The 15,574-nt window shown below is 31.8% G+C and overlaps 1 protein-coding gene across 11 annotated transcripts in view; it reads right to left on the bottom strand.

Moving 5' to 3' along the window:
• The window catches only part of rg (A kinase anchor protein rugose), a 620,520-nt gene that overhangs the window by 525,521 nt on the left and 79,425 nt on the right, over positions 1-15,574 (bottom strand). The gene's annotated exons all lie outside the window — the stretch shown is intronic.

Below are 15,574 nucleotides of genomic sequence, written 5' to 3'. Positions count from 1 at the left end.
GGGGAACACGGAACAGTGAGTCATTCGGGTTTTGTATAATCCTGATGTACTAAAATGACGAATAATTCTGAAAGTAAATAGTATACAGTATGAAAAATTTACAAAATTACTATTCACTAAATATTAAATCAATAAATATATTTTATTGTATGTTAAAAGCATTGTTTACTTTGTGGTATGGTAATGTTCTCTCCTTATGATTTATTAAAGTGGTATTACACAAAGTGAACGATAAACGATGAGAGTGTAACTAACAAACTAACTAACTTCTCCGCAGGGGTAGGCAGAGAGAATAGAACGCCACACCACTCTGTCTTTGCAAACATTCTTCGCCTTTTCCACGTTCATGCATTTCCTCATACTTACCCGACGATTATAACGACTCCTAACCTGACCACTTTCAAGTATTTGGCATACCTGATTGTGACAAGTTTTTCTCGGTCTTCCTCTGCTCTTTTTTTCAATTACATTCGCCTCATAAATTTGTTTCACCGTTCTTTCCTCACTCATTCGTTCTACATGTCCAAACCATGTCAACACACCATGAGAGTGTTATTATAATAAAAAAATTAAAACCAAGTGGATTATCATTCATTAAAGTGGTATTACACAAAATTAACGATGAATGATAAGGAGAGTGTTGTAATCAAATTATTTTAAAACCAGGTGAATATTTAAAAAAATATATATTGAAATCGTTAATATTTCGATTCAATTCAATTCAAACGTAATATTGTCCTGAGGTAAAATCAGAGTCATTTGATAAATTGAAAAACAGTAGAATTTTCCACCTGAAAGAAGGCATATTAATTCCAATATAAGAGTAAACTAAATATGCCCACAAAATAAAAGCGCAATTTTTGACAGCAAAACTTTATGAATGAAAACAAATGAGATTTTTTTACATCACGCACCAATAATAAAAAAGGGTTTTACTAGTATTTTCAGAAGAATCTACACAAATTGATCTTTCAGTAGCATCGAATGAGTGTTTGGATACTGAAAACATTATATTTATAATAAACAAAGGCAAAAGATATAATTGTTTTTACACTGCTTCATTTCTATATGACCTATCTACCTAGAATTTTCTCACTATGCTTATTGATGTATGTAGGTACTTCATCTTATTGAAATCATTTCTTTTTTGTATTCGAGATTTGTTATTCCTAAACATTTATATGTTATACACACACATTTTTATATGTGTGTTTAAAAAAAATGCTTCTAAGTAAATAATAAATTTATCGACATACTTCATAAATTTTTTATACTTATCAAGATGTAAAATTCAATTTTCAAAGAAGGGAACATTTAATGATATTAATGTGGAAGCTAAATAAAAATTTCAAAAAGGTACCCCATTTAAGAAGGGAAATAAGATTAGAGATCTCAAACGAGGAACGGTCTGGTGCTCGAGTTATAGCTGACTTTCGTACTAGTTTGCTCGAATACAGTCAAGGGCCCACATCCTATTAAGGTACTAACCCAAGAATGTTACACAAATCGGATTTCGCCGAAAAGCCCTTGACGAATACTGAAATACAGGCATAACGAAAACTAGGTTACGTGCATAGTAAAAAATCAAAAATATATGATCATATCATTAATTTGGTAGATCTACACTAGCTTGTAAATGCTGAATTAAATTTAAAACTAATACCCTATCTTCACCTTCCTTTCCCAAGTGTTTTGGACGTTACTCTTAAAATTATGGCCATAATCGCTAATGTGCTAAACTAAACGCATTAAAAATGAAAGATCTAATTACTTCAGTTTTAAATTGCATGAAAAGTAATACAAGGAATAAATGAGGAGAGCAATTTTTAAAGAAAAGTGATTAATACTTAAAAACGTTAAATAACCGATCCGGGATGATTTGATTTTCAAAAATTAGAAAAAAGTAGGTTCAACAAAAATAAAAACAAACAATAAATTTGTAAAATTCACGACAGATTTTGAGTTTGCATATTTTTATTCTTTTTGATACAATTGATTTATTTCCTTAAAGTATTTTCAAATTGCAATACGTTAAGTTAATAAAAACAACTACACAGCAAAAAAAAATTGTCTGAAATTAATATCATTAACTTCTCAATCAAAAACGCCCACAGAAGGCGAAATATTGGTGACGAAAATAAAAGATTAAACGTAAGCTCGATTTTTTTTCCTAATATTTTATTAATTTTGATTAAGCTTTTAATTTATATCAAGAGTAGCATTTATACGAAATATTCCATGACAAAAGCTTCCCCTGGCTTACAAGTAACATGTTTTTGTAACACCCTGTGCGTAAACTACCAAATAATTATTAAGATGGTGAAAACTTGAGAACTTCGACAATATTATCTAATAGTTTTCCCATCAAACATAACTTGTTTCAAAATTATTCCATGAATTGTACATGAGAACACATCTGCTGATGGCAACCCGTGGTATACGAAATTGAGTGGCATACTAAATAAACCAAACTTTATGATGTATAGGTGTACTCCGAGTCATTTAAATTCGCTTGCCCTCCAGTTCTGATTCAAAGCGATTTTCAGGGTATTGTGCCTTGCATAAAACGATAATTATAACTTTACACAGTGATATAGAATAAAGGTACATATTTATACAATAATATCAGTTTTAAGTTATGTAATATATCTACATAAATGTATTAATCGAGGGGTATTTATTTAAAGATAATAAAAAATTGGATGAAAACACAAACTGCATTTTTTCAAGAAAAAAAAATTAAAACCTTCATGAGATTTATGTAAGATTCTATCCCGAATTATTTCCCGTTCAAAGAGATGCTTGAAAATATATTTTTCAATTTTATCGCACTAATTTATACCGCCTCCGTGGTGTAATGGTCAGCGTGTTTAGCTACCGTACTGGAGGTCCCGGGTTCGATTCCCAGGGAGGGTGAAAATAAATATTAGTGATTTTACACTGTAATATAAGAAGGATGAAAGTAGACTCAATGCAGTCGAAATGCGATCTCTCAGAAGAATGTGCGACAAAACGATGTATGATAGATGTGCGAATAGTGAAATAAGGAAGGAATGCAAAGCTGAGATAAGCATTATCGATAAAATTAAGAAAGGTGTGTTGAGATGGTTTGGACATGTGGAACGAATGAGTGACGAAAGAACGGTAAAACAAATTTATGAGGCGAATGTTAGTGGGAAAAGAAGCAGAGGAAGACCGATAAAAACATGGCATGATCAGGTTTGCCAAATACTTGAAAGTGGTCAGGTTAGGAGTCGTAACAATCGGCGGGTATGTATGAGGAGATGCATGAACGTGGAAGAGGCGAAGAATGTTTGCAAGGACAGAGTGGTGTGGCGCTCTATTCTCTCTGCCTACCCCTGCGGGGAAGCGGCGTGATGGTTAGTTAGTTAGTTAGTTAGTTAGTTAGTTAGTTATATTTATTTAATATTACCCTGGACTAGTTCCTGAAGCGCAAGAGTGATCACCTTGCATTCATGTAAGTAATGATCAAGATAACACTGCGTCAATTCAATGCAGTGCCATATGCACCATTGGGTGCGGATAAGGGTTATAATAATAATTTATACCTGTTACACAGCAATTCAATTTTATCGTACTAATTTATACCTACACAATATTTTTAGTGTATCCTAATTTTCATTCACTAATGCTGAATTTTTGGATACCATGTCTAAAAAATTTATTTAAAATTTTGTAATTCTTATTTATACCTGTTTTTAATCCACAATATTTTAAGTGTAAGTATCTTAATTTTTATTCACAAATGCTGAATTTTCTCCACCATTGACTGATAATTTTTTTTATTGATATCTCAACAAAAATGACTAACTTTATTTACAACATAACTATCAGGTTTTTCATATTATTTTTAGACATCTCAACAAAGATGAAGAAGAATATGGAAGTCTGGGCATTTACGGGGCTGACGACCGTCATAGGCTGGTTTAAGTTATCACTATATTATATGCCCAGACTTCCATATTCTTCTTCATCTTTGTTGAGATGTCAAAAAATAATATGAAAATAACTCCTGTAATTGGAGATAATCCAGATTTTGTGAACTAGTATTTGGACACACTCAAAATGTTGAATTAGGTATTTGTTGATACGGCAATAAAAAATCGGGATCCTTTTACTACATTTAACAAAAATGGAGATTCATAAGTTTTATTCAAATAAAATGAAATCGTAATTTCGGGACGAAAACAAAATAAGTATGTCACGAAATCCTCTTTTTACAGAAAACTGAAAACATAAAATATCGTTGTTTATATATTAAGTAACGCAGACTTGATTTGAGGAACTTAGTTTTTATTTAAACAAGAAATCTTAAAATGTAATTGAAACATGTGTAAAAAAAAACTCAAAGTCTTCAATTGTCATTGTAAAAATTATCGATCTCATTAATTCGATAAACATATCTCATTTCTTAAGACGCAAGGGAAAATAATTAAATGTGCTTTCAAATCAACGAAGAAAATTAAAATATTATAAAGCTCTTCAATTCTCAAAGGAATATGCTTTGTAGAAGTACTCGAACAAGCGGATAATTGGATTGATTAAATTATTCATTACAATGAGAAGAAATACAAATAAACGATCAGAGAGATATTACAACGACGGAAATTTGGAAAAAGGCATGACTCAAGTAACGTTGAATTGCTGAAAATGTAATAGAAAGATGATAATTTAAATTAATAATAAAAAAATACGACTTGTAAACTAATCTTCTTATTCAAACCCTCATCCGCACCCGGTGGTGCATAGGGCACTGCATCATATAAAATGCAGTGTTATCTTGATCGTTAACACATGAAGGAAAGGTGATCAGCCCTCCGCTCCAGGTACCAGTCCAGGGTAGTATTGAATAAATATAAGAGTGAAAGAAATCACTTATATTTATTTGACCCCCCTAGGAATCAAACCCAGGACCTCCAGTACGGTAGCCAAGCGTGCTGATCATTACTCTACGGAGGCGGACTAATCAGTACAACAAAATGTTTTAAGGCGAAAATATGTCATTAAATATGGAATTGTACTAAATATACTCATATGGTATTAAAACACACCAGAAAACATAATTAAAACAATATCAATCATTCGGTCATTCATTTAATCTCATCTGCTTCCTATGTGGAGCATATAGTACTCACAAAGTACTTTCAGGCTCTTTTGACGGCTGCCAGCTCCCTTATATTCTCCCAAGTCGGGTCCGCGTCCCGAGGCTATGACGATTTGCAAAGTGTGACCCCACGAGCCATATATTTAATCATTATAACACACCCATGAAAAAAAATCATTAGTAAAGCAAATGATCATTACCAGTACAGGAGAATATTAGGGGACAACTGTGTTGATGCAGCGTTACCAAGAAACACCACCCAGCCAAAAATAACACGATTATGTAAATTCACCGCAATAATTATGAACAGGTGTCATCTGCCGAGATGAGATAGCAAGGATATAATAAGACGAGCAGGGGAGGATTAATTTCCGTCGGAATAAATTCAGGTGCGCGCAGAGGGCAGGAGATCCGCGGAGCTCAGAAACGGAGAGAGATGAAACTGTCGGGAAACAAACGCAAACTTAGGCAATTTATTATCATTAAGTAGTGAGATCCCTAACGTAATAACACTCATAAATATACAGCCTCATTGAACAAACTTAAACATAAACAGTGGAGCCGTGGGGCGGACTTTGTTTCGGAGTTCTCGAGTTCAGTAGTCAAGCACAAGAAGAATATTTATTATTGCAGTCTCAGTATTTTCATATGTTGCAGCCAGTGTGGTAAGGAGTTATTAAAATGTAAGTACCTACATGAAATATATTTTTAAAAATTTTAAGTGAAGGATGAAAGTAGACTGAATGCAGTCGAAATGCGATCTCTCAGAAGAATGTGCGATAAAATTATGTATGATAGATGTTCGAGTAGTAACATAAGGAAGGAATTCAAAGCTGAGATAAGCATTATCGATAAAATTAAGAAAGATGTGTTGAGATGGTTTGGACATGTAGAACGAATGGGTGAGGAAAGAACGCTAAAACAAATTTATGAGGCGAATGTAATCGAAAAAAGGAGCAGAGGAAGACCGAGAAAACTTGGCACGATCAGGTATGCCAAATAAGCGGTCAGGTAAGGAGTCGAAACAATCGGCGATTATGTATGAGGAGATGCATGAACGTGGAAGAGGCGAAGAATGTTTACAAAGACAGAGTGGTGTGGCGTTCTATTCTCTCTGCCTACCCCTAGTGTGAAATCACTAAAATCTACTTTCACCCTCCCCCCCACCTGGGAATCTAACTCGAGACCTTCAGCATGATAGATGAACAAGCTAACCAATATACTACGGGGACGGAAAAATTAGACTACAAAAATAAAATATCTTATTAATTTTAGAAAAACAATGGGTGCTTGATTACTAATAATAATCGAAATATATTTGATAAATTTTCAATATTAATATTTCGGATACGGAGAAGCTTTTCAAGCATGCAAATGCATCTACCAGGAGACTAGAAGTGCACGCGAGCGTGTGGGCGAAAACTGAGAGAAATATTACGAATCGCTGGCGAATTCCGCAATGCACACATATGAGAAATTAAATGCATAGTTATGTACTCCAAGTTTGCAAACAGTCCGTACCCACGAGAATGCGGGCATGATACACACTAGGCAGATAGTTTGGGTGCTATATTTAGAAGGTACCAGAATTTTATTCGCGGTGCAGACCTCAATATAAACACCAACTAATTATTAATCCTCACGAACTTCCTGAACCCCGGGGCGCCACATGAAATATGAATTTTGTTAAACAACAGTTCTGTTTTTGTTAAGTTGTCATTGGTTATTTTACGAGTACTTAACGTTTGTCATCTGAATAAATTAAGCAAAAAAAACGACACAAAATATATTTGCTGCAGCATGAATATCAAAATAATCATTAAATCATTTTATTTTGGTGTATTTGTATGATTGTAAATGTGTGTGAATTAATTACTGTAGATCGAATATATTTATTTTTTATTTTATCCTTAATATAAGTTGATTATTTAAATTGTTTTAATTTTCTCCTTTCTTCTCTGAAAACTTAACAAAGTATAGCAAAGAGAGCGTACATTTCGAATATGTTTAGTTTCACAATGAGCAATGATGAGTTTTGCATGTGTAGCAAGTTAACTAACAAGTTCAACAGATGGCGCTGCCATAGCGGTTCAAAAAAGCTGTTTAAAAAACGTGTTTTTACCTGTCGCAGGTATATCAAAACGCGCGTATTTGAATGCATCGTTGTGATAAAATCCAAAAAAAAATCGGTGAATGATTTTTTGAGATTTTAGATTCTGAACAAACGAAGTATTTGTTAAATAATGTTAGATTAATTCAACATTTAAGGTTGGTAATTCGATTCAAACCCTCATACGCAGCCAATGGTGTATAGGGAGCTGCATCATAAAAACGCAGCGTTATATTGATCGTTAACATATTAAGGATAAGTGTTCAGCCCTCCGCTTCAGGTACCTGAAGATTGATAAAGAAAGATTAAATTTATGTTAATAATGAAGGATTAAACTTTGAAGTCTTTAATAAACATAATGTAATTGAACATTGTATTATGAATATAACATGAAATTCTGCGACCCAAAGCAAACAACGCAATGATTGATACACTTCAGAGGTATAAACTATTCGGAAACGAGCTGCTTGTTTCGAGTGAATTAATGATACTACGATAACCGAAACCATAAACATTTAATCGATAATGACCTAAATATGAATTAAATGAAAATAATTATGTATCTGTTGTACCATAAAATCAACAGCCTTTATTACCAAAATATAACGGAGGTAAATAAGTATATATATTTTTAAGTAAAGAAAGTACCCTTAGGCATATTATGAAAGAATGTTAAACGATTAATTTTCACCTAGTAAAAAATAACATCAAAATCTGTAAAGCGAAAAGCGATTTCCTGTTATTTTTTATGGCGTAATTTTTCAAAAAAATGTTAATCGGGAATTGAGAAAAATGTAGATACCTGCTTTAAATATGGAAAAGTGACAAAATATTATTCAGATGTACGTCCATTAGATAAACATCATCCGCACCCAACGGTGCATAGGACACTGGATCGCATCAATGCAGTGTAATCTGAATTTTTAATTGCATTAAGTTCATCAGTCCTTTGCTTCCTGTACCAATCCAAATTGTCATAAAATAAAAATTAAAAAATCTCTTTTATTTATTTTAACCAGAGGAGAAATCAAACCCGAGACCTACAGTATGATAGTCCTCCGCGCTTACTACTACACTACGGAAGCGGAAATCAATTGAAAGCTCAGAGCAAATTATATATTATAAATTACAGTAAACACGGATAGATTTGAATATTTCGAACATTTATTCGGACCAAAAATCACATCAAAGCAGTTAAATACTCGAAGACAAAATGACCAGTCCTGCGTTTCAGGTACCAGTCTAGGGTATTATGGAATAAATTTTAATGTGAAAAATCACTTATATTTTATACTCTCCTTACTATTCATTGTTCACTTCATGTAATACCACTTAAAAACACTATTTCATGACTACCGGTTTTTAAAATTTACCAGATGATGAAGTTTACCAGCTATTTTTTTAGTGAAATAAGTTACATTTTTTCATCGTTCGCTTTGTGTAATACCACTTCAAAACACTACTTCTTGACTATCGGTTTCTACAGTTGACTGACGATGATATATTTTTTAGTGAAATAAGTATAATTTTTTTCATCATGCACTTTGTGTAATACCACTTAAAAACACTACTTTATGACTACCGGTTTCTACAGTGAATGATAAGGAGAGCTTCATGAATGGTAAGGAGAGTCTTATATTACAAAATCACAAAGCTAACAAACAAGGCTTTAAGTATACAAAAAACGTACTCGCATATTTATTTAACCCCCCAAGGAATCGACCCCGGGGCCTCCAGCGTAGTATCCAGACATACGAAAAATTCGGAAATGCGGTTAGCTGATAAAATCGATTGGAAATTAATGGAAACTTGCGCTGGGGAGGCAAGTACGTAATACGTATGTATAATACATATTGTCTGTTAGTCGAGTGGTTCCGATCGGTCGTCTCCAAAATGCAATTTGAAAATGTCGGGTTTTCGCCGGATCGTAATTGACAGCAGGATTTAGAAACACTAGGACGATATGACTACGGCTTTAACAGAACACGGGTCTTTTAATCCTGAGGATAAAGAGGATAGTAGAGTTCTAGGGGGAAAGTCAAACTCGCTGCAGGCTATAAACACGAGAAAGAAATGCGTTTTATAATTTTTATTTAAAGCAATAACTTTGTGATTTTCCATTTTATAATTAGAATATTACTTTGTTTTAATATCAGTATAAAAAATTATTTTAACTTAATTATAATGTCTACTGGTTTTCTATATTTTTTTAAAAGATTTTTTTCTTTTAAATAGTAGCGCCATATGTTGAACGGCAAAGTCGTACACGCAATATTAAACAAAACTCACGACGGACAGCGTTCTTCTAGATCTCGAATGGGTGAAGAAGGGTTATTAAAACAAATATATGAGGCGAATGTGGCTGGTAACAGAAGCAGAGGAAGACCAAGGAAAACTTGGCATGATAAATACTTGGCAGTGGTAAGATCAAGATTCGGAATGATCAGCGGATGTGTATGAGGATATTTATGAGTTCTATTCTCTCTGCTTACCCCTGCGGAGAAACGGTGTGATGATTAGTTAGTTTTTTTTATTATATGGTTTAAATATACCTGTGGATACAATTTACTTATAACCCTTATCCGCACCTTGTGGTGCATAGGGCACTGCATCAAATTGACGCAGTATTATCTTGATCGTTACTTACATGAAGGCAAGGTGATCACTCTTGCGCTTCAGGAACCAGTCCAGGGTAATATTAAATAAATATTACAGTGTTAAAAATCACTTATATTTATTTTCACCCCCCCTGGGAATCGAACCCGGGACCTCCAGCACGGTAGCTAAACACGATAACCATTACACCACGGAGGCGTACAGATACGATAGGACACTATTAAAATAAAGTTATTCATTTAAAACTTACATTACAATTATATATATTTTTTTTTTAGTTTAGATAAATAAGAAATACAATAACGTAAAGTTGATAAAATGTGAAAAACGAGCTACTGTTAATTTATTTTTTAAATTGTAACAGCCTAATCCTTAAATATGGAAAATGTAAAAGTATCCGGATCGCAGACGCCCGAGGAGATATAAGGGAACCAGTATTCCCACAAAGATAGTTTAAAGTAATTCAATGCAAAAACGTTGGCATTTTCCGCGTGATAGAATTTTCAATCATGTAGGGTGGATTTTCAATGAAATTCTGAAAGAAAAAGGGGAGAGGAAACTGGATGCAAAAGAGTTTGCAAAAGGAGAAAGCTTTGTTTATTTTGTGGTTTCACGACAGTATAACATGGAGGAAGTATTTAAGCAAAAAAAATATTCTGTTATTCTTTTTTTTGCTAACATAAATTGTATACATTTATTTAAATCACAATTTTTAACGAATTTAAAAAAAAAATTAGAGAACCACCAAGCACCTTGTGTGTCTTGTCGAAAGTTAATTTTTGAATACATTTTTTATTATTTTAAACCATTTTATATATACACACAAAAAAGAGAGAGAAATTAAGAATATATTCATTTTACAATTTTCATAAAATTAACTCTTGATCATTTTCCCATTTCTTTATTTTGCCTTTGTTCCATATTTTATTTTGACCTCTAACATCCGTCGGCAACAAAGTAAAAATGTTCGGAACGATATATTGCAGTGTTCGACTCCCATATTTATTGTTAATTCTATGTACGAGTATATAGAATATGTCGATGTACCTTTTTAAAATATACAAGAATAACGTACTTTTTGATGTTATAAAGAATTTTACAAATTATTTCACATTGATGGTCGAAAAAATTAAAAAATAAAAACGTTGGACCAAATCTAATTTGATACTTGTCGAAACACATTTAAACGGTATTATGTATGTAAACGGTATTATTTGAACGGTACATTTTTAATATTAATAATATTGAGAATGGTATTATGTAAATTTATTACACATTTTTGTGTACGAAAAATGACGCAAAAATCATCGTTAGGATAGTGATGAAGAAGTATGGGGATTATATTTTCAAATTGCTAAATTCCGGGAAAATTCCAAAAAATAAAAGAAAATACCCAGAAAAGCTCTACATGACAAAAATTTCTGCCAGGATTACATAAATATGATGGATGAGGGTTAAAACTGCTTCGGTGGCTTCTTTAATAAAAGACAGTTACTAAATGAACCAGTAAAAGGATGTAACAAAAATCAATACCATACTCTAGCTCTTATTAAAATATACGAAATAAAAATATAGATTTGAACATCGTTAGGGGCTTTGAAAAGGTTCAAAGTTTAAAAAAATATTATGAAGTTAGAACCATTTTGATGTTATCTAACGACATGTTTAAATGATAAAAGCATATTATTTTTCTTGTGATAAGCAACTTGAAGGTGATTTTCCGCATAAAATTAAGCGACATACTTAAAAAAATAATTGATATATATAGATATGATATATATATATATAATCATCAATTTATTGAATAAAAAAAAAAGTTTTGAAGAATAAAAAAACATTAATTACAATTATATTTTATAAATATCTTCATACGTCTTAAAATAAAAACCCAAACACAAGATGAAATATCCGATATAAATAACATCTGCCAAACAAAGAAATGAAAAATAAGGGCCTTTTTTTTATCCCCCACAGGATTTTTTTTCTATTTTTTAAATAAAATATTCTGTTATTTTGTATCATGAAAGAGTTCTTAACTCAATTGCAACCTGATCGCTTTGGACAAAGTTAAACGAGCGAATTTAATTGAAGGTCTTCTCTTACACGAGCAATCGACTTTTTGAATACCTGTCGGTAGGAATGAAAATTTGAAACGAGATACTCAGAGGATGTCTTACGAAATACATAATTAATATTGCATCAATAATAAATCAGAATTTTCGTAAATTCTTAAATTCTTAAAGGTTTAAAATATCAGTTAAATTGATACAAATAAAATTTATTTTAAAACACGATAATTCTTGAAATTTCAGTTACTATTTTAATTTTTAACTGACCACCAAAGGTTTTCAAGGATTGAATTCTTGAAATATCAGTTTTGAATATCAGTTGAAATATTTTAAATTGACCACCAAAGGCTTTCGAGGAATAAAATATCAGTGAAATTGATACAAATTCAATTTTTTTTTATAACATTTTAATACTTGGAACGTCAGTTTCAATTTTAATTTTAAACTCGCTACCAAAGGGTTTTGTCTAAGATGTTAAAATTGGCAATCGAATTTGAAAAAACAAACAAGTTATTTTTAAAGAAGTTGTCAGTTATTTAAAGCTTATCACCACCCGCGCAAAAAACATTTGGTTGTGTACTGCGTATTTTTAGCTCTTCATACATTTGAATTTTGACATCGAAAACATAAACAGAAAATAAATAAAAACCGAGATAAAGTAACGAATAACATCCCAATCGGGTAACCACATCACTACTGAATAAAACTCAACAAATTACTAAATAAAAACGTTGTTTATTTGTGACATACGTCAACATCAATCTGTCAATTCGTTATTTTTGTTATGCGAAGTTCCGGAACTAAAGGTTTTTTCGAAAGCCAATTGACATTTGATATTCGTGTAACGTATCAATTTCCTAGAGACGCCATAGACATTAACCAATCAAAAAAATATGTTTTCCATATTAAAGGTAAATTTTCAGAAAGGAAAAAATAATTCAATGTCTGTTCCATACTCGTGTACCGTTTTATACATACTCGTCGATAGTTTCCCCCCTGCCCTGTCCACTTTCAAGCATATGAGCACTTCATCATGCTGAATTTGCCTCAGTCTTCTTCTGTTTCTGCTTCGAATTCCAACTACATTCGCTTCATGTATTTATTTTACAGTTCTTCTCTCACTTGTTCATTCCTCATATCTAAATCAAGTCAAATTGCCTATCTTAATCTTACAAATTAAAAAATCCGAAAGTACTTGTTTAAAACGGTCCTAATGTATCTTTAACGAAAATGGTACTATTTAAATTTTCAAATAAATAGAGAAATTTAATGAATAATTGGGTTCATTTTTGCGTCTTAAATTGAAAAAAAACGCACTTTGACGTAAAGTAATATCTAATGATTTTTTTTAATTTTGTGTAAACGTGATTGGAAAATTAATTTTATTATACTGTATTATAAAATAAATTGATATCAAGGCTTTGTTAAACATAAAGCAAATCCACAACTTGCGTACAAATATTTGACAAGACTCAAAATGTAGATGACTTTTTAAAATTCTATAATAAAAAAAATATATTAGAAAATTACTATATTTGGTAAAAATGAAAGTGAAATATTAACGAGCGTATAACACAGAACTAACTGAAGAGTTCGGGACAAAAATCACACACATCACAAAACTCTTTTTTACACAAAGAAGAAAAAAACAATTGTCTTAGCATATTATACATCTGCCTCCGTAATGGTCAGCACGCTCGGCTACCGTTCTGGAGGTCCCGGGTTCGATTCCCAGGGGGGTCAAATAAATATTTGTGATTTTTTCACTGTAATATTTATTCAATATTACCCTGGACTAGTACCTGAAGCGGAGAGCTGATCACCTTTCCTTCATGTGTAAACGATCAAGATAACACTGCGTTTATATGACGTAGTGCCCTATGCACCATTGGGGAGCGGATAAGGGTTTTATTATTATTATTATTATTATACAGTTCAGTATATTTTTACACCAGTTTCGACGAATTAAGATCATATTTTTAGGATAAATATTTATTGCCTACATTTGTTGTTTTCCAAACTCTTAAATTTCCGTTGAGCAAAAGTGTTAAATGTTCCACTTAAGTTTTAACACAAAGCAGTCCTTAAATTATGTACACACGCAAGTTAAGAATTTGAAACAACGAAGACTTATGAAAACATTCGCAGATACAATGTCGCTGATAATCCTCTGCGTAAATAAGAACTTCCGAGTTCCGGTTCGGGTCGCGGAAGAGAAGGGGGGGATCGATACAAGCAACGAGCACAAAAGTTTATTTTCGGTTGTGGCGAGCACAACCGGCTCTCAAAAATCCATTAGTGAGGAAAACACGGCAAGTGTGAACTCAGAGACCCGCAGATGGGATCGGAAGAAGCAAGAAGGAAGAGTTCGACTTGAGGATGTTATCCTCGGAAGCAGGAAGTACTCGAGGCGAGACAATCGCACAAAACGAACGAGTTCTGGGTCGGACAGCCTGTAAAACCGATTCTGAGCTAAGTCAACGTAAGCCGATTGAAAAAGGTATCTGGGACGAGCCACCCTGATCGATAAACCCTTTTTACACCTAGATCAGTTCGGCTGTACAAACTTAAAACACAGTAAGGGACATTTTTTCGAAGTACTTTTTTTGCATTTTTGGACAAAGTAGAACTTAATCCAAAAATACATTTTTTTAAAGCACTACAAAAAAAATCCCTTACTGTGTTTTGAGTTTGGATAGCCGAACTATGGAGTTCCTCACCAAAATGTTACATTACCATTGTAAATGATTTTAAGTAATCAGGAATCCCAGCTTGTAAAATTTTTACGTTTTGGTGCGATTTAATGATTTCACAATAGTTTAACACAGGATTGATCACGTTTCATCACAACTTTAAGTTAGATTTCGATAGAATACAGTAAACAGAATGGATTTGCATTTGAAATATTTTTTTGAAATATTGGAAATGTAACTTTTTGCTGAGGACCTCCACAACTGTGTAACAAGAAACAGTTATGGAATTCACAAAGTAAATTAAAGAGTTTTCGTTACAAACTTTAATGTTTAATCTTATCTGAATTAATGATTTTAATTTAGAGTATTAAGGGTAATGTCATAGTCCAGATTGTAAACTAATTAGTAATTAAATTTTATATATATATATATATATATATATATATATATATATATATATATATATATATATATATATATATATATATATATATATATATATATATATATATATATATAAATATATATATATATATATATATATATATATATATATATATATATATATATATATATATATATATATATATATATATATATATATATATATATATATATATATATATATATATATATATATATATATATATATATATATATAGTAAAATGACAACTTTTTGGCTTTTTCCACATGAAATTTATTTTAAAATTTTTGACCAGCCACCGTGTCTCGTCGTAACCGATATCATCGACATCGTCGTAAATACGAAATCCGAGCGTTGGTGAAATAAAATTTTCGTTGAAAAAAACTGTATGGGTAGTTGTTATTTTATCATATAAAATTCAGTTCTACCAAGTAATGTCAGCACAAAACTTAAAGCTAGTATTTTTTTATTATTATTTGACAATGTTCATAGAAAATTAACAAATATACATAAATGGCTACCATTATGTAACTACG

The sequence above is a fragment of the Brachycentrus maculatus genome, unplaced genomic scaffold (assembly GCF_059751285.1).
Source record: "Brachycentrus maculatus isolate JH-2025_06_01 unplaced genomic scaffold, ASM5975128v1 h1tg000454l, whole genome shotgun sequence".
NCBI lineage: Eukaryota > Metazoa > Arthropoda > Insecta > Trichoptera > Brachycentridae > Brachycentrus > Brachycentrus maculatus.
The sequence above is the reverse complement of the archived record's forward strand: the minus strand, read 5'-3'. Positions and strand labels throughout refer to the sequence as shown.